Below are 6098 nucleotides of genomic sequence, written 5' to 3'. Positions count from 1 at the left end.
AGAAAATAAAGCCTGGAAGTGACTGCGCTTCTCATCTTTATTCCCAGCACGGAGAATTCTTCCAACTTCTGTGGACCCCAGCTGAACTCAGCTCCAAAATAAATTCCAAATGTGAAACCTGAAACTATGGAACCTGATACAAATTCACATAAAAACTTGAGCGAATCCGCAAGCACGAACGTCTAATTTACTTTCACCGAAAGGCTGATTTTATAATAATGAAGATACGCCTCACTCTTGTTAGTCTGTTGTATAAATCTCCGCATTATTTTGTAAACTGGAAGCAGGTTGTTCACCCTCATTTCTGGATTATGGAATGGACACAGCGCAATGAAACCCCAGCCATCAACTGACGGAAGACCGCTTGAATAATTAATCATACTCCCGAACCGCATCTAATATTCATGCACACCAAATAAACCGGTCTAATAGAGAAACAGTCCCGAGGTATTTACTTGCGTATTCGGACCGTCATTTATCATAAGACGAAAAATGTAAAGTGTCCTGTAATGCAGTGCCAAGTAAAAAGTACTTTTATCTGTGCAGAATGTAAACAGTCCTATAAAGGCGTTGTATAGAATCGTGGAAGTGTTTTACTACAGACGGGGAATACGCAGGAACATGAAGGAGGACGAGGAACCTCAGGACCCACATCACCGGGTTCTGAAACTATTATCCTTAACCATCAGGCTCCTGAACCGGGGGGATAACTTCACTCATTTTATACACGCCATCACTGAACTGTTCCCACAACCCGTGGCCTCATTTTCAATGACACTTCATTGTTCTCGATATCTATTGCTTACATATTTATTATTCTGTTTGTTCTTTTATAATTTGTATTTGCAGTTTCTGTTTTACACATAAGTTATCCGTCTTGTTGTGTGGGGTTTTTCATTGATTCTGTTGTGTTTCCTTTTATTAATTGTGAATGCCCGCAAAAAACCGAATCTCGGGGTGAAATATGGTGTCATATATGTACTTTGATAATAAATTTACTTTGAACTTTGAGCTTTGAAATGGGTTGGGATATGATCTCTCTTTTCGCAGCCAAGTTAGTCCCATTGTTTCTGACCCGAAACCCTGTTTCAATTTCGCTCAGGTGCTTACCGACTTCCTTCTGAAATGCACGATTAAAACCGCTCCTGACTTTTCGGACACTGAATTCAGGTCATGCTATTCGTTATTGTTTTTACTCTCATGACACCTGTGGTTCTTTTGCCAAATACTGGAAGGCTGTGTTCATTGGTTCTTCGCTCGAACGCCAAGAGCCCCTTTCGCTTTACCCTCTTTGTCTGGATCCCGCGAGGATTTTGAGCCAAACTGCCACCAGCCTTCAGTCCCCAGACGACATCAGTGTCTCCAGCATTTCCATGTAATCATCGCCAAGGACGGTTCCAATTTCTCTACGCGCTCTCTCGCGCTTTCCCGTCTCTATAGTGGAAAACTCGGTTGTTCAACCACATACAATCTGCTGGAGGAGCTTAGCGGGTCGAACAGCATCTGCAGCGGGGAAAGGAATAGTCGGCCTTTACGGGTCGAAACCCTGCGCCAGTTCCTCCAGCAAATTGTGTGTTGCTCCAGATTCCGGCACCTTGTGTCGCCACCGTAAACAACGCTCCATACGCGATGGGATCAATGTTTTAAACAAATTCAGAATATATTGAGTGTATTATTTCAACCATTTCCCGTCCCCCACCCCCAGTTTATTTCTATTGGTACACTGCTACGGGGAATACTGTTTTATTGGGGTAAGGTTGGTTAGATCGGACAAAAGCTGGTTCCCACAAGTATTTAAATTCGATGTTTAATTAATAAAGATTTTCTGTATTACTGGTCCATTTTCCTACCCAGGGAGAAAATTATTGAGTATGAAAGATTGATTAATTAAGAATAGTTAATAAACCGAACTGTTCAACCACTCAGGTGCAGTTAAGTTTTCTGGATCCATTCTGGTCTTTCAAGGAAAAAAAACTTTTTTTTAATGAAGGTGTCTATTTTCCCCGACTCATCGGATGGGTCACTGGCCTTTAGGTTAGATGGTAGAGTACGTAGGATGGTATCGAAAGCACCATATTCCAGCGAACTCTGCTCGAACATAGATCAGTACAGCAAGGAGCGGTGTCCGCAGTCCCCGATGTCTGTGCCGAATGCAATGCCGAATTAAACTAAATCTATTCTGTATGTACGTGATTCACATTGTTCCATTCTCTGTATATTCAGGTGTCTAAAAGCCTCCGAAACACCACTCTCGAATCTGTTTCTATCTCCGCCCCTGAAAGCCCGTTCCAGGCACCTCTCACTTTCTGTGTAAAAATTCTTGCCCCATCTCTCTCCCTCTCACCTTAAATGCGTGCCCTCTAGTATTTGAAATGTCACAAAGTTGCAAACTTCCCTCGACCTCCAACGCCTCAGAGAAAACAGGCCAAATTGTTGGTGTACCTATCATCTATGTGACTAATTCTGTTCCATATTCGGTTAAATCAAGGGAGAGTTCCGATCACGCGTTTCTTTTTGATTTCAGGAACGTCTAGAGATGGCAAACAAAAACGATTAAGAAAAAATATTGCAGCTACTGTACGCACACCATCGGCAAATCGGAGTTATACTGCTGATTTACCAGATATCGGGGCATCCGGGAGGAGGGTGAAAAGTACTTGTATAGATGGGGATAGTTCCACAAAACAAATATTGGTTCTGGCAGGATATTCTGGAAGACTCTTTGCCCTCATATTGTGTATTTTACAGAGAAACGCATTACTTCGAGGACTTTATCAGAATTGTGAAAAGTTAATGGACTTGATCTGTTGGCTCGGTTTCAATCACACATACTGTCCAATCTGGTGGGCATTTCCAGAGACGTCTGAATTTATTTCAGACTTCTTATATCTGCAGTATTTTTGCTTTGGGTGTATATTCACCCCGAAGGGCGTATGTTCGTCAGTGTTAATTAATTCTCTACACAGGCGAAATGCCTTTCTACATCTTCTATTGAACTGCGACAAGTTCGAAGTAACTAAGATGCTTTAGTGACAGTAAGGCACCGAGCAACAGCAGACTTTCCCACTAACGGATGAATTTCAGCGTCTCGAATCTCAACCCTCATCGTTTGTATGTCACTGTTGAGATTTGACGCTAATTTCTGAAGAAATTTCTGCTGTTTGTCAAGTCTACTTATAGTTTCTGAAAATGTTTGAGCAGGTCCATTACACCGCTTCTCTCTTCAGACAGCATCTAAGCACGGCCTAATCGTTGTAGACCTCAGTTCCATAAACGCTGCCAGATCCTCACCTTTCCCGATAATACTCCTCCTTATGCGGGGTTAACTTCACTTACTATCACCGACAGATACTCTCCCACCGGTCAGCCTCTTTATTTGTTCGTTTATTAAATTCAATTTTATTTCAGGGCGGAAGTTGAAGATGTGTTTTGGTCGCCATGAATATCAATGGTTTATTGACCATATCGTCGCTCACAGCCACCAGGGCATCTCCATCCTATAATTTACCGCTGATGAATAAAGTGAAATTCAGAAGCAATTGTGAAAACTCTGTAGAAGAAAGAGCCAATATCGTTTCTTTTCGCATAGAGTCAAGCAAACTTTTTAACACAAGGATATATTTTGTAGACTTTCAAGCGGGACTTGGTCTATACAGGGCCATTTAAAATTTAGTTGCTGTTCCAGAACTTCTAGTTGGGAAATGATACTATCGAATGTGTGTATCAGCTTACATAACAACGCCCACGTCTCCCCTTTAAAGTCGTGTGATCCCTGAAGACAGCATTCAAAAGGATCCTACAACCGACGGGGCAAACTCCCACACCTCCACTCTCATTTTCCACACATTCGGAAAACTCCGGCAAATTAGCCTAATTGGTCAAATACATTTAAACTAAGTAGGAAATAAATTGTGACGGGCAAGTCCGAACTGTAATTTTTTGTTGCTCTCTATAAGGTACAAAGGCAGTGAGAAATTAAAAGAATTAGAAAATACTGTACTATACTTTAAATTTGTCAATTATGAAATCGTTTCTTGGAGTGAGAATTGCTTGCTGTTTTGGTTCACTAGGCGGCGCTCGAGTTCGGTTTAAGATCTTCTCTTGGGCACCGTCCAGAACGTTTCACCGGTATAAACCTTTTAAATAAACTAATTATGTTGTATTTTAAATGGTTAGAATGTTTGGGTCCTTTAGCAAGGTAGAGGACATATTAATTTGTGTCGTATTTTAATTATAACCAAACTACTAATGTAAACTTGATTTAGTCTTGCTTTTCTATAACTTACGAACGACAATTAAACTGTTGTTTTTTGTTAATTCCCATTTCCACGTCCATAAAACAGAACACCATGCAGAAACTGCGGCATTAAGATTATTTGTTGCATTAAAAATCCAAACCGCTTTTATTTTGGCAGACGAATTCAAATTGCGAGTATCGTTAATCGCGCTCACTGCGCACAGCTTTCTGCCGTTTCAAAAGCAGTAAATATTTTATTGGCATCGCAAGAGCAACAGATTTAATAGAACATCGTCCGAATTAAGATCGAACATTATTTCTCCTTCTGACTTAGTAAAATAACAATTATTTGGAATTGTAACAGTTAAAGAATAGCAAGCAAACTAATGGCTAATCTTCAGAACACAAAATATGTTATATTTCCTCGTCAATATGTTTATTTTGACGAGTTTCTCCTTGCAACCAAAGTATTCGAACTATAAATATGCAGTGCGAGTCTCCTGATTTGTTACATACAACAATCGAAAGTTTACAGCTTTGTTTTAGATTAATTTAGATTTCTTTTTTGTTCAGCATATTCAGGCATTAAGACAATAATAGAGGCCTATGAGCTAATAAAATGCGCCAACTTATTCGATATTCCGGGAAAAGAACAACGAATTATATGATTTGATTCAATGCTTAGTCATCACCCTATTAGTTAAAAAAAACGATTTTTATGTTATTAGATTCCCCCGCCTTTACATGAGCTACTATTACAGCAATAATTTTTCGTGGGATTCCAGGGCGGGGATGGAAAGAACCCTTTTTTCAAACTCTGTCGCTCGACGCCATTTTTACCCCCACAAATGCACCGCTTCTTTAAAAAAATAAAAATCTTGTTTTATTAGGTGAGTCTTAAAATTAGATTTCTTATTTTAATGTGCTTAACTGCTGGCTATTCAATGATAAGTAACACTTACAAAAACGCGAATAACTCTAATCCTTGACCTGATTTATTTTGACCAACAATGCATTTTTGTAAATCGGAAAATAAACTATTAAATATTAGAATGATACAAAACAAGGGACAATTCGGCCCGCCGTGCCTTCGATGGGACGTTGAAAAAGTTAAGCAATCGGCTTAAGTTTCCCAAATTCCCTCCTTTTATAGTGTCCCAATTCCAAGGCATTGCTATGTTCCAGTTCCAGTACCCTTGAAGATAACGCATACTAGATAATAATATGCCTCTCTTATTTATCTCCCGCATGCTTCCCCCAATTCTTTTGTGAATTATATTAAATCTTTGAACCTTAAATCCTTCGATCTTTGCCTCTCATTTTTTGTACATTTTCCAGTTTGACAAGTTTGCATATTTGTCTACAGTTAAGCACATAATTGAAGGCACTCCTCACTTTCTCGCACAAATCACGCTATTATATTAAATTATTTCAAAATAATTATTCTGCGCTAATGCGTAAATGACAAAGTAAGTTTAAACATTGTCCTGAAATTAAAGTCAGTATTCTCAGGGATTTGAGTATGAATTTTCCATTCGAAGTGACTCACGTGCATTCGCTTTTTTTCTTCAGGGAAACAATGAAATTATAATCACTGAGATTCGATATTCCCCCAAATCGCCTAACACGAAACGCTGCAAACAGCCGCAAATAAACACTTAGTTTTACAGCCTTGATTTACAATGTCTTTAAGATACAAGTATTTTTGCTGATTTTAACATAACAGTTTTTATATACATAATAACAATACACGATCTCTTCTTTGCAAGCATCGGAATACCTGCACGATATTTTAGTAAACGCTGATTATAAAATTCTCATGGAATGGCGCTTGTGGTGTGCGGGATCCGCCTGGTTGCAA

This window comes from Mobula hypostoma, chromosome 18, assembly GCF_963921235.1.
Source record: "Mobula hypostoma chromosome 18, sMobHyp1.1, whole genome shotgun sequence".
Lineage (NCBI taxonomy): Eukaryota > Metazoa > Chordata > Chondrichthyes > Myliobatiformes > Myliobatidae > Mobula > Mobula hypostoma.
This window is presented reverse-complemented; position numbering follows the sequence as displayed.